Raw genomic sequence first — 27,385 nt, forward strand, 5'->3', positions numbered from 1 at the left:
GCGATTGATCTAGCACCCGGAACAGAACCAGTTTCTAAAACTCCGTACCGAATGGCGTCAGTGGAGATGAAAGAATTGGCAACTCAGCTACAAGATCTTTTGGAGAAAGGAGTTATAAGACCCAGTGTATCCCCGTGGGGCGCACCAGTACTGTTTGTTAAGAAGAAGGACGTGAGTATGCGACTGTGTATTGACTATTGAGAACTAAATAAGCTAACCATTAAGAACAAGTACCCGTTATCAAGGATCGATGATTTGTTTGACCAATTGAGAGGCGCGGTATGGTTTTGTAAAATAGATTTAAGGTCTAGATATCATCAACTGAAGATCAAGCCAGAAGATATTCTGAAGACCGTATTCAGAACCAGATATGGGCATTATGAGTTTCTAGTGATGGCATTTGGATTAACCAATGCACTAGCAGCTTTCATGGATCTGATGAATCGAGTATTCAAGAAGTATTTGGATAAATTCGTGATAGTGTTCATAGACGACATCTTGATCTATTCTAAAACAGAAGAAGAGCATGCAGAGCACTTGAGAATAGTTCTTAAGATACTGCGACAGGAGAAATTGTATGCAAAGTTTTCCAAGTATGAATTTTGGATAAAAGAAGTACGATTTCTTGGGCACGTGATTAGCAATAAAGGAGTGGAAGTGGATCCTACAAAGATTAAAGCCATAATCAACTGGGAGAGACCAAAGACACCGACGGAAGTAAGAAGTTTCATGGGACTGGCAGGTTACTACAAAAGATTCGTGCAAGACTTTGCAAAGATAGCTACGCCGTTGACAAAGCTCACCAGGAAGAACCAGAAGTTCAAATAGGATGAGAAATGCGAGGAGAGTTTCCAAGAATTAAAGAATAGTTTAGTATCTTCTCCACTACTAGTCTTGCCATATGAATAAAAGAATTTTGTGATCTACAGTGACGCGTCGTACAAAGGATTGGGATGTGTTTTGATGCAGCACGCCAAGGTGATAGCTTACGCTTCATGGCAACTGAAACCACATGAAGAGAAGTATCGATCTTGAATTGGCAGCTATAGTGTTTGCATTGAAGATATGGAGGCATTATTTATATGGAGAAAAGTGCGAGATCTACACGGACCACAGGAGTTTGAAGTATATCTTCACCCAGAAGGAATTGAACATGAGGCAGAGAAGATGGCTAGAACTAATCAAGGACTACGACTGTACTATCAACTATCATCCAGGCAAAGCAAATGTGGTGGCCGACGCATTGAGCAGAAAAGAAAGGTTGAATATGATAACTTCATCCGAGGAATTGATCAAAGAATTTGAAAAGTTAGAAATAGAGGTCAGTATCCTAAGTATGTCTACAGAGGTATTGTGTGCAATGTCTTTTCAACCAGAACTATTACAGAAGATAAGAAGATGTTAGGAAGAAGTCATGAGCCATGAACGAAACAGTTTGACAGGAGAAGAGATAGGGAGTCAAAAGGATGATAAAGGAATATTAAGATTTTCTTCCAGAATATGGATACCCAACGTAGCCGAGCTGAAAGATAAAATTCTTCGAGACGCTCACAACTCCAGATATTCAATTCATCCCGGAAGTATGAAGATGTACAGAGATTTAAGAGAAAATTTTTGGTGGCCGAGCATGAAGAAGGAAATTGCAGAATGGGTAAGTAAGTGCTACACTTGCCAGCGAGTCAAAGCGGAACATCAAAGACCTAGTGGACTGATACAACTATTGGACATTCCAGAATGGAAGTGAGAGCATATAGTGATGCATTTTGTAGTTGGATTACCGAGGACCAGGGCAAATCATGATGCTATTTGGGTTATAATTGACAGATTGATGAAGTCAGCGCATTTTCTTCCTATCAACGAGAGATTCTCAATGGATAAATTGGTTCGGTTATATCTTAAGGAAATTGTGACCCGACATGGAGTTCCAGTATCCATAGTTTCAGACAGAGATCCTCGACTTAATTCAAGATTTTGGAGAAGTTTTCAAGATTGTCTCGGAACGAAGCTGAACATGAGTACCGCATATCATCCACAGACAGATGGTCAAAGTGAAAGGACGATTCAAACTATAGAAGATATGCTAAGGGTATGTGCGCTAGATTTTGAAGGAAGTTAGGACGAACATCTGCCATTAGTTGAATTCTCCTACCACAACAGTTATCATGCCAGTATTGGGATGCCGCCTTACAAAGCTTGGTACGGGAGAAGATGCAGATCTCCAATATGTTGGGATGAGGTTGGTGAGAGAAAGATTTTGGGTCCAGAATTGATCTAGCAGACAAAGGACGAAATAGAACTCATTCGGAAAAGATTAGTGGCAGCTCAAGATCGTCAACGCAAATATGCTGATCCTGCCAGAAAGGATATAGAATTTGAAGTTGAAGAAGCAGTGTTATTGAAGGTTTCACCTTGGAAGGGTTTATTAAGATTTGGAAAGAGAGGAAAGCTGAGTCCGCGTTATGTTGGCCCTTTTGAGATTTTGAAGCGTGTGGGAAATGTTGCTTACGAATTAGCGTTACCACCTCACATGCAGCATATTCACAACGTGTTCCACGTGTCAATGTTGAAGCGTTATTTGCCTGATTCGAACCATGTGATAGAATATGAGCCAATCGAGATTCAGCCAGATTTATCTTTTATAGAGCAACTAGTGCAGATTTTAGATAAGAAAGAAAGAGTGCTTAGGAATAAGTCTGTGTCTTTAATGCGAGTCTTGTGGAGGAATCCCAAGGTTGAAGAGTCGACTTGGGAGTTGGAAAGCGAAATGCGATCCAAATATCCTCACTTGTTTTCTTAGGCTGATTCTGAGGACATAATCCTGTTAAAGGGGGAAGGATGTAATATCCGGGAAAAAAATATGTAAATATTATGTCTTAAATAAATAAATATTATGTGTTTTATAAATTTAAAGTGATTATTGCCCTGATATTATATGGTATAGCTGTTATGTGTGTTTTTGTGCGGGCCAGAAAATTTTTCGATTGATTAATATATGCTTAAACTGCAATTATATGACTTTATCTGCAATCGGGACGCGTGTTTATTAGCGTCTTTATTAAGGTACTCGTTTTATTTCATTTTACTCGTGTTTCAATGCATTTTAGGTGTTTTCAGGTTTTTCTGGTAAATTAGGGATCGTTTCTGTTTTTCAAAAATTAACGGACCGGGACCCCACCGGGACGTCAAACCCCATAAAATCCGTTTTTTCATTTTTATAAAATTATTTGTATTTCAAATACCGTTTATTTTTGTATTTTTGAATTATTCATAATTTTTGGGGAATTTTGACATTAATTTTGTATTTTATCATTTTTAAAAATTATGCCCCGTAATTATTATTTTGAGGCCCTAATTATTGTAATTATGGGATAAAAACACCCTTAATTTATTTTGGGGTATTAATTTATGTATATATATATAAATAGCAGATTTATTTTATTTTATTTTACTTTATTTTCAGAAATTACTAAAAATAGCATAAAAATCAGAAATTATAAAATTGGGAATTAGGGTTTGTTCTTGAGCTATTCGATCGATTGATTCCTCTGAAGGAATCGGTTTGCAGCGATTTCAATCCCAAATCAAAGCCAGAACCAAGGCCGTTGTTTCGATACAAATATCTCGAACTAAGGTTTGGTATCTTGCGAAGATGTTGTTCTTCGTTTTTGTTCGATTTAGGTTTTTATTATCTGTTGATTGTCGATTGATTTTGATGTTTGAATTAGATTTCTGGGATGATTTTGAACGTATTCGTATATAAAAATGCATCAAATGATTGCTAGAATTGGTAGTACGAATTCGATTAGATAAGTCGAAGTTTTGATTGAATTTTCTGTTCTTATTGATGATGTTTTGATGATTGTGAATATACGACTGAGTTCCTGGGATTACAAGCTTCATTTCCGTATATAGAACGTTATATTTCGTTTAGGATTGAGTGGATTGAATTTTCCGATGAAGTCGCCGGTTTATGATCGGGAATCGGCGGGAGTGATCAATTTCTGGGTTGTTAATGATTATGATTCTTGGGTTTGTACTGTTGATATGATTACGTATTGATTGGTGTTGTTTGGAAGCAGATTCGGGAGGGGGTGTTGGCCGGTTATGGACTCGCCGGAGTCCGGCGAAGGGCAGCCGGAATCTGGAATTTTTCCAGAAATCGGTGGGTCTTCAAACCCGACCCGGTCGAATTCATACCGACCCGTTTCAGTGGAAAAAAAACCCGGTTTTGATTTTTATTCCCCAAAACCCAGCAAAAAAAACCTATTTGTGAGATTTTCTGTTTTGTTTATTTTTAAAATTCATTTTCAAAATTTTAAAAATCATTTATTTTACTTTCAAAATTTATTTATTTATTATCTAAAATTCTAAAAATTATTTTCTGAATTATTTTAAATTCCAAAATTTATTTTCTCTTATTATCTTCAAAAATACAATTTGATTTAATTATTTATAATTCATTTTAGTTAATTATTTATGGATTTAATTAATTGATTAAAAACCAATTAATCAATTAATTTTATTTATAAATAGTTAAATACATGTAAATTATTTATAATTAATTCAAATAATTCCGAAAAATTATTTTAGGCTTCTAAAAATTATATTTTGGTATTTAAAAATCAATTAATATTATTATTAATTGATCTAAATCTATTTATTTCTTATTTTATTCATAATAATTAAACCGTTCGTCCGTTTAATACGAAACGAAGGCGTACAGACTCAAAAAAATATTGCGCTTCCAATAAAAATACTTTTAAGTCCTAATTTCTTTTGTATTGCAATGTCATGTGATTTGTGTATCAGTTTGAGTCGATATTTGATCGGTAAATGCTAATAGTACTCGATTTTCATTCTGAACGCACTGAGACCTATCTTTTAATGATCTGATTGATATGTTACATGAAATATGTGGTTATGTGATATATGAATACCATGATTACAAGCTATATGATATGCATGCTATCTGTTTACAGTTTAAAATGCCATGTTTAGTTATAAACGATTGGGTAGATGCCAAGACGTATAGTTACGTCGATTGAGTTTGGTTTCCGTCAATCAAGATAGTCCTTTTGTTTATAGAATCGAGTAGCAAGGAGTGCGGTCAAGTGTTAGACGAAGATAGTAGTCAGCGGCTATAAGCAGAGTTATAGTAAGAGGTTATCGAGCATACCAGGCAAGTACCCTAACTTCACTTATCGTTCAAGTGATGTTTATTTCGAATCATATTATGCAATTATTTATGTCATCACTTATCATTCAAGTGATATTGACTCTGAATTTATTCTTTCAATTTCTCTACTATTCTAAGTTCAGAATAGTTAAATATGTTTAAATTTTGCTATAACTTACTCTATACAGTGAAGCTTTGAATTGAGATTAGCGAATAACTAATTGTTCTGGTTATTTAGCCATTGGTTGTTGAGATAACTCCGGACCATGAAAAAAGGGGAGTTATGTGGTTAAGGATGTCATTTGATTCGACTCCTTTGATGGAAAATTGTTTTTTATGGGTTGGATGGTTGCGTAAGAGGCCGTGGCGGCGGTCCAACGTGAGCTATGTGTTATACAGGATATAACACCTTGCTAGGCCGATATGTGCCTTGGGTACCTTTTGTTTAGTTGGATATGCTTCGGCATACTGGTGTTGCTTCGCGGCTGATCACCAGCGGCAACACACCATCGTTCGAGGATTCCAATCCCAAAACAAAATATATTGCAAATGATGTTTATTAACAAATATATATCAGTTTTGATATTGTTCAGGTATTGTGGTTGGTTTTGTTCATCAGATATATTATTGTTGTTGTTCCAAATCATAAGCTAATTACTGCTTTCTGAGCATTTCTTTCGCTCATACTTGTTTCATATCCTGATTCTTTCAGCTAGGCCAGGGTAGGCTTGAGATCCTGGTTTGATCAGAAGTCGAGTGCTTGTAATTAGTTGGTGTGTATTCCAGGTAGACTATTTTGGGATGCTTTGATAGTCTAGAGGTTTGTAATAAAATTTGAATAATCTATAAAATTAATTAGACTTATGGTTTGTAATAACATTTGGTTTGTATTAGTTCCTGTTCCATATTATAACCTGTGATTGATCCAGTGCAGGTATAGGGGTCATATTTATTATATTATTCCGCTATAATTATTATATTATAGTTTATTGGCTAGTGACCCCCAAATCTAGACCCCGGGTTTGGAGGGCGTCACAACATGTGTTGATTCCATAACAATGTTGGTTCTAAGATTATAGGCTCTATATGCTTTTCCCACAACATATCCAACAAAAATTCTTTCATCTGCTTTAGCATCAAACTTTCCATGTTGATCAGTTTGTTTCCTCAAGATAAAACATTTACAGCCAAAGACATGAAGAAAATTTAGGGTTGATTTCTTGTTCTTGAACAATTGGTAGGGTTTCATACACTTTGCTTGATTAATCAAAGAAATATTCTGAGTGTAGCATGCAGTATTCACAGCTTCAGCCCAAAAATATGTTGGTAACTTTGATTCTTCAAGCATTGTCCTTGAAGCTTCAATAAGAGATCTGTTCTTTCTTTCCACTACTCCATTTTATTGTGGAGTTCTAGCTGCAGAAAACTCATGCATTATCCCATTCTCTTCACAAAATGATCTCATCACAGAATTTTTGAACTCAGTTCCATTGTCACTCCTGATTCTCATTACTTTAAAATCAGGATGATTGTTGACTTGCCTTATGTGATTGATGATGATTTCACTAGCTTCATCTTTAGAGTTTAGGAAATATGTCCAAGAGAACTTTAAAAAATCATATACAATTACTAGGCAAAATCTTTTCCTTGAAATGGACAACACATTGACTGGTCCAAATAAATCCATGTGTTGCAATTACAAAGGTTCTTCAATTATTAAATCAAGGTTCTTTCTGTATGATGCTTTAATCTGATTTCCCTTTTGGCAGGCATCACACAATCCATCCTTAGAAAACTCCACTTGAGGAATGGCTCTAACCAGTTCTTTCTTGACAAGCTCATTTATGGTCTTGAAGTTTAGATGAGATAGCTTCTTGTGCCATAGCCAACTTTCATCTTGACTTGCTTTACAGAGAAGACAAGTGACAGATTCTGCATTAGATGAGTTAAAGTCAGCTAGATACACATTTCCTTTTCTCACTCCAGTGAGAACCACTTTGTTGCTTCTTTTATTTGTCACAACACAGGCATCTGAATTGAAGGTTACTGAATTGCCCTTATCATAAAGTTGGTTGATACTCAACATATTATGCTTAAGACCATCCACTAGGGCAACCTGTTCAATGATGACATTGTCTTTTGAAATTAAGCCATATCCCACAGTATAACCCTTGCTGTCATCTCCAAAAGTAATATTTGGGCCAGCTCTCTCCTTGAACTCTGTGAGTAGGGTAGAATCTCCAGTCATGTGTCTTGAACAATCACTATCCAGGTACCAAAGATTATTTCTATTTCCCTGCACACCTCAAAACCAAATCAAGTTGATTTTGGTACCCAAGTTTCCTTGGGTCCTGCCTTGTTAGCTTTCTTCTTTGGTTTCTTAGGTTTGATCTCATTTGACTTGGAAATTTCTGATTCATCCTTAGTCATTTGAGTTGGACCTTTGAAACCAGTCATTTGAATAGAATTATCATGCACATTTTGATTAACAGGAAAATGCATGCTGTTTGCAAACATGTTATTCTAGTAAGGCATGCTAAATGGCATTTGTGGCATATTAAATGCAGCATAATAAGGATTAGGTGCAAATGGCATATTAATAAATTGTGCATTCATATTCTGAGCAGATATAACATTCATAGACATAGAAGACATGGCATTGATGTTGGGAAAAAGAGAGGGTACATATATAGGAGTAGGCATGGCAAGTTTCCAATTTACAGACAAATGATTAACACTACCACACTTAACACAGATTTTTCTTGGAGCATACTTATCAGGTGTGTAGTTGTTATGTTTGTTAATCCCTACTTTCCCATTTCTATTGTTTTTCTTTTTAGTTTCTGTTTTAACCTCAATCTTTTCTAATCTGTCATTCAATTGCTTGATGGACAGATGACCAACATTCACTTTCTTCTCCTTCTTCACTTGACTTAATTCTCCTGAGACAAAGTTTTTGGAAACTAATCCATACTTTTCATTCAACTTGGCAAGTTTGCCTTTGCTCACAGGTTTGCTCACAGGCGACGGATGTGGCTCCTTGGCACTCGACGGATAATCCTTTTGATTATCCGACAGAGGACTTTCATCATCCGTCGAGTCCACATCTGTTAGTAATCCTTCGACCAAATTAGATTCCAGCTTCTCCTTACTCTTTTTCCAGGCTACATCACAAAAGGACTCTATACCTTGAACTTTAGTGATTTGAGCATGAACATCTCTGGATGATTTCCATGCTTTAATCACTTCCTGTTCTCATTCAAGCTGCTTCTTTAAAATCTCTTCTTTCATCAAGGACTCAGTTAATTCATCCTTAGCAATCTTACACTCAATTCTCAATTTTTCAAATTCAATAAACTGAGACTCTAGCACATTATTCCTCTCACTTAAAAACAAATTGTATTATTTAATTTTAGCATTTTCCTTAGTGAGGGACTTAAGTGTAACACGCAAGTGATATAATTTTGTAGACATGTCATTGATTGCATCATTACACTTAGCTTTAGATAAATGTGCTAGGTTGGTGGTGTTTACCTGATTACTTGAAGAACTTGTTTCTGTTTCATCAGACTTGGCCATCAGGGCTAGATTGACATAGCTTACAAACTCATCTTCATCCAATCCATCAGCTTCCCAATCATTTTCCTGTGTAATGAAAGCCCTCTCCTTTTGCTTGAGCAACTGAAAATATTTCTGTTTGTAATCAATAGGCTCAAATTTCTTTTTGCTGGAATCTGACTTTCTCCACTCACTGGCAAAATGCCCTACCAAGCCACATTTGAAACATTTGAATTGGGATTTATCCACCATGTTTCTACTTGGCTTGGCTGCTCCAAAGTTCTTTTTGAACTTGAGCTTGGAAAATCATCTGGAAAAGATAGCTAAATGCTCATCAATATCATTCATGTCATCTTGGCTCAAATGATCTTCATTTTCAGCTACCAGTCCTTTGCCCTTGTTCTCACAGACCTTTGAAGTAGACTCAACAGCTTCTACCTTAATCTCTTTCTCTTTCTCTAACTCAGCAACCAGTTCTATGGACCCTCATTTCTTCCTTCCTTTCTCCATCCTCTCATCTTGCTCTATTTCAAGCTCATAAGTTTTCAGGATGCCATACAGTCTCTCCAAGGTAAACTCCTTATAATCCTGAGAATTTCTCAATGAGACTGTCATTGGTTTCCACTCCTTTGGAAGAGATCTAAGGAATATGAGGTTAGAGTCTTTTGTCTGATAGACTCTTCCATGCAACTTCAGAGCATTTAGTAGTTCTTGAAACCTACTAAAGATATCAGTGAGAGACTCACTATCTTCACAATGGAAGTGCTCATATTGCTAAATTAGTAGCTGCATATTATTCTCCCTTACTTTCTCAGTACCATCACAAATAATCTGGACAGTGTCCCAAACCTCCTTGGCTGTTTTGCAGTTAATGATGTTATCAAACATGTCACCATCAACTCCATTGAACAACATATTCATGGCCTTCTTGTCTTTCCTGGCTTGCTCAATATCAGGATCTGACCATTCATGCCTAGGCTTGGGAACAAATGGTTCAATTCCAGTTGCAGCTCTCATTGGTACATGAGGTCCTCTCTCTATATAATCCACATAGGCCTCATCTTGAGAAAGAAGATGTAGATGCATTTTCACCTTCAAGTGGTGATAATTGTCTTTGTCCAGAAAAGGAATTTTAACTCCAATATCTTGCTTTTTGTTGTGATCTTTACACTCTTTGTTCTTCAAGAGTTTGCTCTAATACCAATTGTTATTCCCTAACAATACAACAAGAATTATAGAAGGGGGGTTGAATGTAATTCTGGATTCTTTTCGAGATTTATAAAAATGTTCTAACTCAATATATATATATAAGTGTTTTGATTTGCAAAGTGCTGAATAAGAAATTAAGTAAATCAAACACAAAGTAATAAAAACAAAAGTCTTTAAAACTTTATGGTGGATTTGAATGTATCCACCTGATATATATATATATATATATCGATTTGAGAACTCTGTGAAGCTCAAGTTGGCTCACAGCTGCTTTACAAGTGAACAAACAAACCACAGAGAAATTCTTAACAGATACAGCCTTTTCTATTTCTCTTCTAAATGTTTCTGCTTCATTTTATGTTGTTGTTCTACTTGCTACACTTGGTTTATATATCACCAAGTTTATATGGTAATAAGACAGGATAATAAAATAAAACCTATCAAGTCTAACTCCATGTTGCTTCATTACTCTATTCCAACATCTTTGAAAATCTTCATAACTTGCATAGAAATGGTAATACTTCTTTGTTCTCAATTTCCTGCTAAACAGGCTGCCACATTCCTTTTTCAAAACACCCAACGCATGTGACTTTGTTGTCACTGTCAACAGATATTTGAATTGTTCATCCGTCGGGTACATGCTTGTTATCCGTCGGGTGGCTTTGTTGATCACCCGTCGGGTAGCTTTGTTGATCATCCGTCAGGTAGCTATTTGACACTTGACTCCATTTTATTTATGCAGAATTACAAGACATCTCATATTTATAATTAATCAACCTATTCTGCATATCTACTAGTATTCAACATGACTCATATGCTACTACAGAATCTACACAAAGTTGTTTGCAGAAATGTGCTACAAAATTTATTATTACATAAGCTACTCACTCGATGGATGTCAAATCATCATCCGCCGGGACTATATTGGATCATCCATCGGGACTTAATTTGATCATCTATCGAGTGCTATAAAATTCACTAAGTTAAATCTACTAAGGTTTTTAGTATGATTTATCATCAAATTCACAGTATATTCCTAACACTGGCATAGACCCGGAGCTGATCACTCATAAATTGAACGTAGATCCAAATCGAAAGACCGTAAAGCAAAAAAAAAGGAGTTTTGCCCCTGAAAGGCAAGAAGCAATCAAGAAAGAAGTAGACAAGCTCCTAGAGGTTGGTTTGATTAAAGAGATACAATTTCCGGAGTGGTTAGCAAACCCTGTAATGGTAAAGAAGGCTAATGGGAAATGGAGGATGTGCGTGGATTTCACCGATCAGAATGATGCATGCCCAAAGGATTGTTTCCCGCTGCCAATGATAGATACACTGATCGATGCGACCGCTGATCATGAGATGCTGAGCTTTATGGATGGATTTAGTGGATACAATCAGATCAAGATGCATAAGGATGACATTCCAAAGGTATCATTTATCACTGACTTTGGTGTTTTTAATTATCTTGTTATGGCATTTGGGCTCAAGAATGCAGGAGCCACCTACCAAAGGTTGGTAAACAAGATTTTTAAAGATCCTATTGGAAAAAAAATGGAAGTATATGTAGATGACATGTTAGTCAAGAGTCTTGTGAAGACTGACCACATAGCCCATCTGAGGGAAGCCTTTGAAATCGTGAGATATCACAAAATGATGTTAAATCCTGCAAAGTGTGCTTTTAGAGTGGGATCTGGAAAGTTCTTGGGATTGATGGTCTCCAAGAGGGGAATCGAGGCAAATCCTGAAAAGATAAAAGCTATTTTGGAAATGGAACCTCCAAAGACTATCAAAGATGTTCAAAAGCTCACCGGAAGGGTTGCTACCCTTGGATGATTTATCTCTAAATCTGGAGACAAGTGCCTTCCATTCTTCAAATCCTTAAAGAAAATAAAATATTTCATATGGACTGAGGAGAGTCAAGAAGCATTCGAAGGGTTGAAGAAATACATGGTCTAAGCCCCGTTTTTGGCCAAACCAGACCTGGATGAGACTTTGTACATGGCTGTTTCACAAAATGCACTGAGTGATGTATTGGTTAAGGAGGAACTTAGAGTCCAGAAACCCATATACTATGTGAGTAAGATTTTGCATGGAGCTGAGTTGAATTATTAAATTATAGAAAAGTTCACTTTAGCCCTGGTGATGGCCTCAAGGAAGTTACGTCCTTACTTCCAAGCTCATAAGATTGAGGTGCTAACGAATCAACCTTTGAGAAACATTATCCACAGTCCTAAAGCCAGTGGATGGTTGATTAAATGGGCCATTGAGCTGGGAGAATCCGATATAAAGTATAAGCCATGAACGGAGATAAAAGCCCAGGCCTTGACTGACTTTGTGGTTGAATGTACCATCTCCAACCAAGAAGTTGTTGGATTTCAAGCACATAAACGCAACGGAAACAGTAATTAAAAACATAAAAAATCAGAATTTTCGAAACCCACCGCAAGATCCATGCGAAAAAACATATATTTAATTCGTAGATCAGATTGTTTACCTTAAGAAGCTTTACCAATTGGTTGATTAATGGAGATCCAAAGCTTGTTCAATCATCACGCATCCCGCTCTCGCGATCTACGCTCTATCGGTATCCACACGAATGCTTGAACTCAAGGATTGGATGTGTACTAGCACAAACTCGTTTCTTCTTACTCTCTCCATCTTTTCCCTTGGTGGCTAGGGTTTTAGTAAAAGTCTTTCATGCAAAATGAGCCACACAAGAGATATTATATAGAGAGTATATAAGAATTATAGCTTTTAACTAATTAGGAGTTATTATTAATTCGAAATTCCTATTTGTTTAATAATTAAGTCACACTTAATTATTTAACAAATGAATTTCATAATTAATATTAGTAAATTCGAATATCAATATTTATCTAATTAAATCATAGTTAATTAATATTATAAATAATTTGAATTACTTTAATATAATTTAAATCCAATTTAAATTAAATATTCCTTCAAGCATTCTTAGTGTGTGACCCTATAGGTTATTATTACGTTGGCAACGAATTTTAAATCTAATTTTAAATCTAATTTTAAATCATAAACAATGAGCGGCATCTAGTAATACATCATTATTACCCAAGTTATAATAATTGAATCGATGATCGATTAAACCTTTCATGAATAATGTACAATATAATATAATCCCTTTAACCACATATTATAGATTAAACTAGAGGCATGTAATGTGTCATCCTCATCAATGTTTAATCCAGGTTTCCTTGATCAATGAGTAGACTATCATATCAAATCAACATTTGAGCCTGGCCACGCATTGCGTAGTCTAGCTCACATAAGAGGCCAATAATATCACTCCAAAAATAGGAGGGTTAAATCCCTTTTAGATCATTCATATTTCTCATACGATTCATAATATACCCAATGTCCACTTTTATCATTACCCGGTTAAGGATAACTTTTAATGGAATCAATGTATATTCATTCTCGTATAGAAATATAATGACTTCAAGTCTAAGGACCATTACATCATTATCACTGTGAGAATTACTTATGACACAACAGACATGTAGAATCTCACATTGGGCTTGTCTAGCACCATGTACATATACATCTGCCTGTGTTTTTGACTTTAGTATCACTATACCTATGATCAATGAGATGTGATCATCAGTCAACAAACACACCAGTCTTAATGCATTATTATTGTCCCTTAATAATAATACTCGACTAGGGACCTTTAGGAATATTGATACTATTCTTATAATCTCATTTCTAAGTCACGTACTTAGAGATATAGAATTGCATATCATATTCCAAGGACATTTATTAATCTAACATTTATATCACAGTAAATTAAGAATTAATAAATTATAAAGAGAATAATCGATAGAACATAAACATTAATAATCCTAATATTTTAAACTAAAACATCATAGTGTGGTCTCTAGGGAACAAACACTAACAATCTCCCACTTGCACTAGAGCCAATCATCCATGTATGTAATACTCATGGAATTAATATGACCATCGTACTTCTGCTGTGACAAAGCCTTAGTTAATGGGTCTGCAACACTATCATTACTATGCACTTTACATTTATATCTCCTTAATCATTAATCTCATTAATAAGGCGATATTGCCTAAGGACATGCCTAAACAGTCTCCATGGCTGTTTCAAAAAATATCAATATATTCAACTTCCATAGAATCATCAATGTTCTTGCTGTGAACTATTCAAGCTAACATCAATTATATTTAGACAAAACACAAAATAGACATAAACTCGTAATCATCCTTGTCTGTCCAAAAATTAGGTTTAGAACTAGTATCAGTGTAACCCTTTACAACCAGTTCCCTATCTTCTCCATACATCAAAAATAAATCTTTAGTCCTCTTTAAGTACTTAAGAATATTCTTGAAAACTATCAAGTGACCCTCACCTGGATTAGACTGGTATCTGATCTTCATGCTCAAAGCATACGAAACATCATGATAAATACATACCATTGTACACATTATAGATCCAATTGTTGATACATCTGGAACTTTCTCAAACGGCCCTTATCATCTAATGATTCAGGGGGCAATTATCTTTTGAGATCACTATCCCATGAGACATCGAAACATATCCTTTCTGTGTCTCTTGCATCATAAAATGATGTAATACTTTATTAATGTATGTACTCCGACTAGGTCGATTAATCTTTTCAATCTATCTCTATAAATCTTGATCCCTAATATATAGGTAGCATCGCCTAAGTCTTTCACCGAGAAACTATTTCTCAACCAAGTCTTAACAGCCTGTAGAGAAGTTATGTCATTCCATATCTGTTATATGTCATCTATATATAATACTAGGAATGTCACATGGCTCCCACTAACCTTCTTGTAAACAAATGGTTCATCTTCATTTTGAATAAAGCCAAACTCTTTGACCATTTCATCAAAATGAATATTCATTCTCCTTGAGGCTTGCTTCAATCTATAAATAGATAGAAGCAACTTACAAACTATCTTAGCAAACTTTGGATCGAAAAACCCTCAGGTTGTATCATATATACATCCTGTTCAAGGCTCCCATATAAGAAAGTAGTTCTGATATCCATTTTCCAAATCTCATAGTCAAAGTAAGCAACTATTGCTAACAAAATCCTGATGGACTTGACCATAGTAACTAGTCAAAAAGTCTCATCATAGTCTATACCATGAAATATAGGTCTGTACTTTACCATCCATGTCAGTTTTTTTCTTGAAAACCCACTTTCACCCTATAGGTTTTACCCCTTCGAGTGGATCAACTAAAGTCAATACTTTATTTTGATACATGGATTCCATCTCGGATTTCATGGCCTCTAGCCATCTCTCAGAGTTTGAACTATTCATAGCATCTTGGTAGGTGAGAGACTTATCATTATCCGTAAGCATCACATCACCATCTTGAGTCAAAAGAAATTCATAATTTCTCCAGGGCTCATGGTGAATTTTACTAGATCTATAAATAACCTGTGTTTCTTGGACATGATTACTTTCAACATTTTGATGTACATCCTGATCTTATTCTAACTCTGGTTCAATATTATCATGTGGTTCTTGATCTTCATAGAGATGTATTATCCTCCCACTAATTTTCTTACAAAGTAGTTCTCCCTCAAGAAATATAGCGGCCGAGGAATAAACAATTTGTTCCCGGAAGGATTATAAAAACTATACCCTAGTCTCACTTGAATATCCCACAAAACTAACATCTATCTAATTTTGGTCCAAGCTTGTCAGAGGCTAAACGTTTTACAAACGCTTCACGTCCCCAAATTTTCATAAATGACATGCTTTGACATTTATCACTCTATATCTCATATGGAGTATTTTGAACCGCTTTAGTCGAAACTTGGTTAAATGTATATGTAACCGTTTCTAGAGCATAACCCTAGAAATTGAATGGAAGATCTGCTTGACTCATCATCAATAGCACTATATCCAACAAGGTACGATTTCTCCTCTCAGAATCTCTATTCTATTGAGGTGTTCCAGAAGGACTAAGTTATGATACATTATCACACTCCTTCAAGAAACTCTTGAAATTGAGGTTTAAGTATTCTCCTCCACGATCTTATCGTATACTTTTCCCTTGTTTGCTTTTCTACTTCGGCCTTATATTCTTTGAACATTTCAATAGAATCGGATTTGTTCTTCATAAGAACCACATATTCTTATCTACTAAAATCATTAGTAAATGTTATGAAGTAGTATAAGCCCCCTTGCCATCATACGCATTCGACCACATACATCATTATGTATAAGTCATAATCATTCGGTGGCCCTTTCACCTGATCAGGTAAATGAAGCTTTAGTCATTTTTCCAATGAGACAAAGTTCGCATCTTCCGTATGATTCAAAATCAAACTTATCCAAGTATTCATCTATATGTAACTCAGAAATGCGTTTCTCATTAATATGGCTTAACGACAATGCTGGAGGTAATGTTTGATTTCAGTTAACTTAGAACATATAAATTGTTAAGTAATTGTGCAACATTATAAGTCTAATCATTGAAATAGAATAAACAACTATTGTTTATTTAATTAAAATGAAAACCTTTCTTGTCCTGACAAGAAATTGACTTAATGTATCCGCTAAAGGCAGGCACTTAATAACAATTTATCAAGTTCTTAATCTCGCCTTATGAAAAAATTAGGTATCGAGTTCCTTCAACTAGAGCAACAACTCTTGCTCCAATTCTAACATTATACCTGAAGCTTGACCATTGCTAGTCTTCTTCTTTAGATCTTCCAAATAAGCTCGATAATTTAACTTCCATTCATCCAGTTATTTCCACAAAAATGACAATCATCTCCTTTAGTTAGACCACTATTAGGCTTCAAAAGCCCTTTGGGATTGGACTTTGGTTTGGCACCGAATAAGATCAGATCTTCACCTTGCCTGTCCACTTTCCTTTCCAATTTGCATTCCATGTGTACGTCATCAATATAGACGTAATTCATGCCTTTACCGTGTTATTTTCAGCAGTTCTAAACATGCTTAACAACTCAGTGAGTGTTCTTACTATCTCATTCCTTTTGTTCTTAACAAACTGAGAATAGAAGTTGTTCAAAGATCATTTGATCAAATCAAGCTGAGTCTCTAGATCATTTTTGAAACCCAAAATATCAAGGTACATATGCCTATCACCTTTGAAACATGTGGTCCAACCGGATATATTTCTCCCATTAATGCAAAAGTATGGTGCCTTATTAGTATCAAATCTTTCTGACGAGCCTATCCTTCAAAGATCTTTTGAAGGTGCTCAATCATATCATAAGCATCATTATGCTCTTGTTGCTTCTAAATCTCAGCACTCATAATTACAATCATGAGACATGAAACATCAGTTGCATAATTAATTTGCTTCTGGTAAGCATTTTGTTCTGCACATGTTTCATTCTCAGCTAGAAGAAATAAGGGAGGGGTTTGAGTGACATCCTTGAACCCGAGGACGATCCTCAAGTTCCCATGTCAATCGAGGAAATTATTTCATGTCAGCTTGTCATTCTCAAGGACTATTACATAGAGAAGTTATTTTTGTTATTTGTCATTTGATATCTACAATATTAAAGTGCATACAATGACTTAGTCTATAGATGATCATTAAATTATGTTCAAGTGATTATTCATATATATATTCATAATATATATCCCCCGCTATTTTTATCAAATCAATAGCCCTAACTATTAATTTGGAAAAAATATCTTATATATCCTTTCTAGTGAGCCAAGATCCATATATCACCACGTGTTCGGTTACCTTTGGCTTTTCTCCTAAAAATTGATTATTTAGGTAGACAATATTTGTCAATTATATCAACTATATAACTCTTGGATAGCTTGGTGGAACAACATTTGTTCATATTTATCTAATAAATCTCGACAAACTCTATGCCTTTAAGTTCACAATCCTATTGTGATAACTTAGTTAAGTCAAACCCAATAGTCAAAAAGTATCATTATACTTCAACACATTTCCCACGATAGATAGGAGTACTTCGCTTTGGCGAACCCACTCCTGGTCAATCTAGGGGTTAACGCATTGGACTCATTGGAAGGCATCTGATTAACTTAATATTAACTTAAGGGTTTTATTAATTTTAGATTACATCAAGTAAATCCTAATCCTAATTACTCTAATTTTGGATTCTTCTTCTCGACCTCTATCATCCTTGCCCGGTGCTGGTAAGCTCTGGACATGGAGTGTGCAAGAGAGATGATCCTCTCCTGCAACTCCAGAGCAACAAGGCATTGCTGTTCAGCCACCCTTGCACGTCTCTCCTGCTCCAGAGAGACTTCTCCATCAAAAAAAAGGAAGTTGATCTGATCGTTCCACGAGAGTTCATCAAAGACCTCAAGTGGAACATCAAAGGGGCTGCAAACAACCCACTTGATACGGACACGAAGTCCGATAGGATCAAAGTAAACTTGCTCGTCAGCCAGATGATGAACTGGTTGATAAACTCCATTAAAAAGCCTGTAAAAGACTGGGGCATCCATTGGAGAGAGAGATGAACAAGAGGTGAGTTTTGAAATTAGGATGTTTGTTGAGAATGAGCGTAGGGATGGATAAAGAGGAGTGAAGGGTTTGAATTTATAGATGGAAAAAAGAAAGAAACCAAGAGACTCTTGAAATACCCGGTTAATAAGTGTAATAATCACACAAGCATACTTTACGAGAAACTAAACAGTTAGAAATGACTAGTTACTATTCCCCATGCAAGTACTCAAGAATCTTAGTTCACTTTTTAGGATAACTATTTCCCATGAAAATAAACAAGTACTCCCTACACAAAAAGTAGTCCCTCCTATCAACAAAATATTTCACTAGCTAACTCATCAAAACAAATACTGATAAGGAATTATTTTGAATAAATTCAAAACACATAATTAGAACATAGTCAAATAAATTTAACTATTATCAGCATTCATAAAACATCACATATAATACACTAATCTACTTACATTAGACTAACATATTCCTCATTTAAAAAAAAATTGCACAAAAGCACGTAAATGTGTCAATAAGTCTGAGTAATAATAGACAAAGTATGTCAAAAGTATATTGCTGAACATAATTTATGAATTAAATTATTTCAGTTTTATATACTTTTTGTTTCTTTTGATCTGTTATTTATTAACATCATATATTTAGAATATGAATTAGTAAATATTCAATTTGCTTAGAATTTTTAGAAATTCCAAGTTAAAAAAAATGTATTCGAGAAGTCTGGGTATTTATAGTAAAAATAAATGACTTGTCGAGAACTCAAAAATAGATATTTGAAGTTAGTCTATCAAGAAGTCATTTTGAGAAATAAAGTACATATCGAGAAGTCATTTTAAATTACTCTTTTAGAGAACTCAAATTTGACTTATCGCGATTTCAAATAAATACCCAGTTTGTCCAAAAAGTGGACTGAATTAATTCCAACTTTTATTTGAATAAATTCAAAATAAAATTAGAATAAATTTTCTTAAAGTATTTTACCAAAATAATTTATTAATTTAAATTATCTCAGTTCTGAGTTATTGATAAGTCAAAAATTGTACATGTAGAGAACTCTGTGAATAAACACTACTAGAGAACTCTACTAGGACTTATCGATAAGTCACTTTCAAGCCTATTTAGAAGTCACTCGAGAAGTCAGTAAATTGACTTATCGAGGACTCACTCGAGAATTTCTAAAATGACTTGTCGAGAAGTCGATTTATGCTTATCGAGAACTCAGTTCTCTATATACTTTTGGGTTTTTGTAATTCTGCCTTGTGTTAATTTTACATATTAAAAATGTAAATTAGCAACTGAGCAGTTTACTTAGAATTTAAAAAAATCCAAGTTAATTGAATTTGAAAAAAAAATGCATAATTCATATTTCAGTTAATTTCCAATTTAATCAACATGATTTTGATTTACTGGAGATTAATCTGCTGTAAAACATTAGCTGAGTTCTTGCCTTAGGATGAAGAGTTAAGCATTCCAATTTCACCAACAAGTCTATTGAAAGTTGCTTCATCCAAAGGTTTAGTGAAAATGTCAGCTAATTATTTTTCTGTTGGTACAAAAATAAGCTCAATAGTACCATTTGTAGCATGTTCTCTGATGAAATGATACCTTACATCAATGTGCTTTGTCCTAGAATGATTAACTGGATTAGCTACTATAGCTATAGCACTAGTATTGTCACACTTAATATGAATTTTGTGTAACACTAGGCCATAATCCATTAGCTAATTTCTAATCCAAAGCACTTGAGCACAACAACTGAAAGAAATATGTCCTAAGTCCAATCATGAATTAGGATTTAGGAATAACTTCCTGTGTAATCTATTTTGATTTCATTGATTTTAATAAAAGACTTATTTTGTTTTTATTACGGGCTCTATCTATTTAAGTGTTTAAATAAGATATACCATAGTTTAGAGTAAAGCTTTTTATGGATTATGATGAGATCATAATAATGAGACCTAAAAAGATGATAACTCTAAACTTAAATAGTTCCTGGTCATAGGATTACTAACTGGTAATTAATAATCCGCAAAGATCGGTACATACTATGCTTGCTTCATTGTGAAGGATGTCTGTTCTCATAAACATTTGTGTGGTGACACTATAGCTAGTATGTAGGTGCTTATTATGGAATAAGTTCACTGAACATGACTCGCACAGCTGAACAACTGATGGAGTTCACTCACGTGTCAGCAGTTGTTCACATAGTGATAGTTGTACAAGTATCCTTAGACTTGAGGTCATCATAGTCATCTTGTGTACACTGAACTATGCTTTGGTTTAGTTCTTAGTCTCCAGGGACAATTATTAGGGCTCTACTGGGTATAGGAATTTGTATACGAAGATAGTGTATGATCAATAAAGGATCTACCCCTTCCAATGAAGGAAGCGAATGTTCAAGGCTGATCCGCTTATGCTAGTTCAGAATCTCTGGCCAGAGTAAATGAAATTAGAAAGGAGTTTCTAATTTGCATAGAACTACGCATAGTAAATGGTAAGCAAGTGATTGAATTAGATAGGCTTGACACGAGATCCATGCCTTGTATTTAATCGGGACATTGTAGGGTAGAAGGAGTTTATTGTACGGTAACTATTCACTGAATAGGTTCTTGGTATTCTAAGCAGTGAATTCATATTATCCGGATAGTCGCGATATGCTGAGAAGTATCCCTCACGATGTAGAATAAATGTGATTAATTAATTAATCATATTTAATAAATTAGAAATTTATATAAATAATGATAAAATAGTTTTATTATTATTTATTTCTACTACCAGCTTAATATTGAACCTACAGGGTCACACCATAAAAAGAGAATAATTTAATGGTGGAGGAATTAATTAATAATGGCTAATAATTATTTATTTATGAAATAAATAATTAATTGGCAAATTTAATAATTGATTGAATGAGATTTAATTGATTATAAATTAATTAAGAAAAGTTCTTAATATTATTAATTAAGGATTTAATTTTTGGAAATTAAATCAAGAGAGAGAATTATTTCTAAAGTGTTTAGAAAAAGGATTAATAATTAAAAGGTGTTTTAATTATTAATGAGAATAATAAATGGGAAAAATAATAATAATATTTATGGGAAAATTTCAGCTGAAAATTTTGCCTATAAATATACTATTATAGACCCTATTTTTATTCGAACCCAAGAACCCCAAAACCCAAAAAGTTTGGAAAACCCAATTCTCTCCACCTCCTTCCTCCTCCTTAACATCGTTTTCTTGGTGGATACCGGTGGAGTGCTTCACACTTGAGGAGCAACTACTAAGGATCTCTGATCGTTGTCTCCGAATTATTTTAAAGGTTAGATTCGATCCCTCGAATTTTTATTCATGATCTGTATGCTTTTATTTGGATTTTATGTGTGTAAAAGTGTTTTACCATGCCCCCGCTGCGTTTAAAATCCAACAATGGTATCAGAGCATAGATTGTATGCATATAGATCTGTGGTAAAAATTTTCAGAATTTTATGTGCTTGTATGAATTAATTATGATTTTTACAAGTTATATCATGGATTAATTTTGTCTGATGAGAAATCGTTTCTCAGAATAATTTTGAATGTTGATCTGGGTTCTACAAGTGTTGTAGATCGTCTGGGTATTTTTTTCATAATTGTAGGATGTATAGATTATTTATTATGAATTTTTGAAATTTTTGCAATTAAATTCGTAATTAAATAAACTTATATATATATATATTATTATATGTTAGTATGTATATATATATCTGTACATCTGTTTACATCTGTATTGTTGCTGTAGAATTCTATGTTGCACGGAAAACAAACAAGACAGACATGTCAGGCGGCTGTCAGGCGATGTCAGGCTCGTTTTCCGAGGAAGAAAAGGCGGCTGCTGCAAAATAAGAAAAAAATAAATAAAAAGGGTGTCGCGCATTCCGGGAATGCGTTACACCCCTGTGGCGTATTCAAGGAATGCGTTACACCTTTTAATTGGTTAAAAGGGTTGTAACGCATCACCGGAATGCGTTACAGGGCTTGTAACGCGTTCCTGTAATGCGTTACAGCCCGACTGTTTACATTAAAATTGATGTTCTGGGAGTTTCGTAACTCCATTTTAGGCGTGCAATATACCGTTGGATTCGTTTTTCCGAGACGGATCTAGTGGAGTGATCAATTTTAGTTTATATAAAAGTTTTTGAACTGTTTATATTTCCGGAAGTGTTTTAAAGCTGTTTTCAACTGTTTTAACTACTTTTAAATGCTTCATGTGATACATAGAGATGTATAATGCTTAGACTAATGTGCTAGATGATATAACATGCCTAAATTGTTGTTTATTCATGTTTATATATGTGATATATGCTTAGTTTATCATGCGATGATAGATTTAGGTGAACTTAAATGAACATAAGGCGTTTGTTAGACAACCTAGTATAGTGAAATTGTTTCATAACCTTAAGAATAATATTATGAATACAATCATGAGATTCTTGTGTTTGTGAAACACAGAATTGAATATGAATTTTTGATATGAGAGAAAGGATGATTCTGTCAACAACAGATTTCTATCTGTAAGAAAGGGTTATTAAGTGACGCCTCTTGACAATGCTCCACCCGATCTGGAATCATCTGATTATTGATTATTGATTTGAAATATTTAATTTAAAAGGAAGAATCTCTTTATAATATGATTATGATTGTAACATAATATAATCCCTCTAAAATTAAATAATATCAAGTAGTAATTGGCCAATGATACAACGGGCTTGTGTCGGTCATAACCTTCCAACATGATAGAAAGTAGTTCTTATTTTTGAATCATTGTCGGTTCGTGCTACAGCCGAGGGCTTTGATTTCGAAATAAGAAATACTTGTCTATTACATAGAGATGTGTACATTGAATAAGAATCTAAAGGTCGGTACGTGCTACAGCCATGGGCCTTTGGGGACTGATTCAACTGTACGGAATGTTGGGTTAGACTTGACTTAGAATGTTGAGTTTGTCGTGCTACAGCCGAGACTCAATTTTTCAAGAGGCTAAAGTTTGATTAGGGAATAACATGAGATGTAATTGACAAGAGTTGTCTGCCTATTGAACATTGCATGGCGGTTCGTGCTACAGCCGGGATTGTGTAATGGAATGTAGGATCCCTATTCCCACTAGAATTATGAATGCTTAATTTTTCACGTAGGGGGTTGAATAAATTAGGTAAACTAGTGGGAGCCACTTATGAATAAAGACCCGATTCATATAGTGTTTTGAAATAAAATCGAATATTTTCTAAGTGTTGTTATGTGTTTATCATTTACAGATTTACTTTGTACGTTATGTCTTCTGCACTATCACTCAGGAGCATACTAGATGCTCACAAATTGACCGGTCCTAATTATGCTGACTGGCTTCGAAACTTGAGAATTGTTCTCAGGATTGAGAAGCTGGAATACGTGATTGACTCACCTAAGCCTACTGAACCTGCTAGTGATGCACATAATGATGAACATGTTGTGTATCGTAAGTGGATAGATGATGCAAATGTTGCTCAATGCATCATGCTAGCTTCCTTGAACATTGAGCTACAGAAGCAACATGAGCATATGGATGCTCACACTATCCTCATGCATCTACAAGAGTTGTATGATGTGGCAGGGAGGACAGCTCAATATGAGATATCGAAGGAGTTGTTCGATTGTAGGATGTCCGAGGGATCATCTGTGAATGACCATGTACTTAAGATGATCAATTTGATTGAACATCTTGGACAACTTGGTTTTGCCATGGATGGGGAGCTGAGCCAAGACTTGGTCTTGCAATCGCTTCCGAGTTCGTTCTCGCAGTTTGTTGTGAACTTACACATGAATAAGTTGGATGTCAGCCTGCCTGAACTCCACAACATGTTGAAGACTGCGGAATCGAATTTTCCCCCTAAGAAGAGTTCTGTTCTTCTAATTGGTGAAGGTTCCAATCATAAGAAAAGGAAGATGAACTCTTCCAAGAAGAAGAAAGTAGGTGAGAAAATGCCGGTTCCACCAAAAGCTGAAGACCCCAAGAGCAAAGTTGTTTGCTTTCACTGTAACAAGGTGGGGCACTGGAAGAGGAACTGCAAGGTTTACCTTGCAGAATTGAAGAAGAAGAAGAAGGGTAGTGAGACTACCGCTTCTGATTCAGGTATGTTCATGATAGAAGTGAATATGTCATTAAATCAAATTTCTACTTGGGTATTAGATACCGCCTGTGGTTCTCATATCTGCAATTTGTTGCAGGGACCAAGGAGAAGTAGGACTCTTGAGGAAGAGGAGGTGATTCTACTGATGGGAAATGGAGTAAGAGTTGCTGCTGAAGATGTAGAATCATTTTATTTATATATGCCTACGGGCAAGACTATTGTTTTAAATAATTGTTATTTTGTTCCCTTGATTGTGAGGAATATTATTCCCATGTTAGACTTGGCTGGATTTTCATTTATTATTGAGAATAATGAATGTTCTATTCTTAGAGATAATATTCTTTATGGACGTGGTGCTTTAAATAATGGTCTGTATATATGTGACATAATTTACTTCAGATTGAACAAACTAATAAAAAAAAAGGATGATGAAAATCTCACTTCATAGTGGCACTGCAGTCTCCATTTAGTAGACATGGAGAGAGGACTGCAAATTTGCTAGGAATGGTACACACAGATGTATGTGGACCAATGTCTAAGCAAGCCATGGGTGGATTTTCAAACTTCATTACTTTCATAGATGATAGATCTAGATTCGGATATGTGTTTGATGAAACACAAGTCTGAAGCCTTTGAAAAGTTCAAAGACTATAAGTATGAAGTGGAGAAACAAACCAAACAGAGTATTATAATTCTTCGATCAGATCGAGGTAGTGAATACTTTAATGGAGTGTTTCTAGATTATCTCAAAGAAAATGGTATAGTCTCCCAGTTGACTCCTCCAGATTGGTATCTGAAAGGAGAAATCGAACTTTGTTAGACATAGTTCGGTCCATGATGAGCTATGCAAATCTTCTAGTATTCCTATGGGGTTATGCATTGGAAACCTCAGCATATTTACTGAATATGGTGCCTTCCAAAATCTGTTCCTCAAACTTCGTATGAGATATGGAAAGAAAGGAAACCGAGTCTTAAACACATTAAGATTTGGGGATTTCCAGCTTATGTCAAGTAAGTTGACCCAGATAAGCTGGAATATCGATCCGTAAAATATAGTTTTGTGGGATATCCTAAAGAGACTTTAGGGTATTACTTTTACACCGATCATCGGGTGTTTGTATCCAGACATGCTACCTTCTTGGAAAAGGAGTTTATCCTTGAAGGAAACAGTGGGAGCAAAATTGAACTTGATGAAGTTCAAGAAGCACAAACTACTACGGATCAAGTGGAAACACCTGTTCTGACTGAACAACCTTTTGTGGAACAGCCCATTCATAGATCAGGGAGATTGTCTCGCCAACCTGAGAGGTAATTTGGCCTTTTCATTGAGAATGACAATGAGTTGTCGATCATTGATGATGATGACCCTGTGACCTATAATGAGGCTATGAGTAGTGTTGACTCAAAGAAATGGCATAGTGCCATAAAATCCGGAATGGAATCTGTGTATACGGTATACGAAAGAATGATTAGAGCATATGGCCAGGTGGAGACCTATAAGGCCAGGCTTGTGGAAAAAGGATTCAGACAAAGGCAATGGATTGACTTTGATGAAACCTTTTACCTGTAGCCCTGTTAAAATCAGTTCGGATTTTGCTTGCGATTGCTGCTTACTACGACTATGAGATCTGGCATATAGCCAGATGGTTTTCTTTCCGAGGGAAATGAAAACCTAGTGTGTAAGCTACTGCGAACCATATGTGGTTTAAATCAAGCTTCTCGAAAGATGGAACATTCATTTTGATGAGACAATCAAAGAGTTTGATTTTATCAAAATGTAGATGAACCATGCGTTTACAAAAGGGTTAGTGGGAGCGCGGTAACATTTCTTATATTGTATTGAATTAGAGTTGACACACATAACAACATAGCAGACCCACTCACAAAGCTACTTTATGAAAGTCACTTTGATCATCATAAAGACAAGATGGGTATTAGATACCAGGGTAATTGGCTTTAGTACAAGTGGGAGATTGAAAGGAATATGTCCTAAGTCCAATCATGAATTAGGATTTAGGAATAACTTCCTGTGTAATCTGTTTTGATTTCATTAATTTTAATAAAAGACTTGTTTTGTTTTTATTACAGGCTCTATCTATTTAAGTGTTTAAATAAGATATACCATAGTTTAGAGTAAAGCTTTTTATGGATTATGATGAGATCATAATAGTGAGACCTAAAAAGATGATAACTCTAAACTTAAATAGTTCCTGGTCATAGGATTACTAACTGGTAATTAATAATCCGCAAAGATCGGTACATACTATGCTTGCTTCATTATGAAGGATGTCTGTTCTCATAGACATTTGTGTGGTGACACTATAGCTAGTATGTAGGTGCTTATTATAGAATAAGTTCACTGAACATGACTCGCACAGCTGAACAACTGATGGAGTTCACTCACGTGTCAGCAGTTATTCACATAGTGATAGTTGTACAAGTATCCTTAGACTTGAGGTCATCATAGTCATCTTGTGTACACTGAACTATGCTTTGGTTTAGTTCTTAGTCTCCAGGGACAATTATTAGGGCTCTACTGGGTATAGGAATTTGTACACGAAGATAGTGTATGATCAATAAAGGATCTACCCCTTCCAGTGAAGGAAGCGAATGTTCAAGGCTGATCCACTTATGCTAGTTCAGGAATCTCTGGCCAGAGTAAATGAAATTAGAAAGGAGTTTCTAATTTGCATAGAACTACGCATAGTAAATGGTAAGCAAGTGATTGAATTAGATAGGCTTGACACGAGATCCATGCCTTGTATTTAATTGGGACTTTGTAGGGTA

This window comes from Apium graveolens, chromosome 9 (genome assembly GCF_009905375.1).
Source record: "Apium graveolens cultivar Ventura chromosome 9, ASM990537v1, whole genome shotgun sequence".
In the NCBI taxonomy this organism is placed as follows: domain Eukaryota; kingdom Viridiplantae; phylum Streptophyta; class Magnoliopsida; order Apiales; family Apiaceae; genus Apium; species Apium graveolens.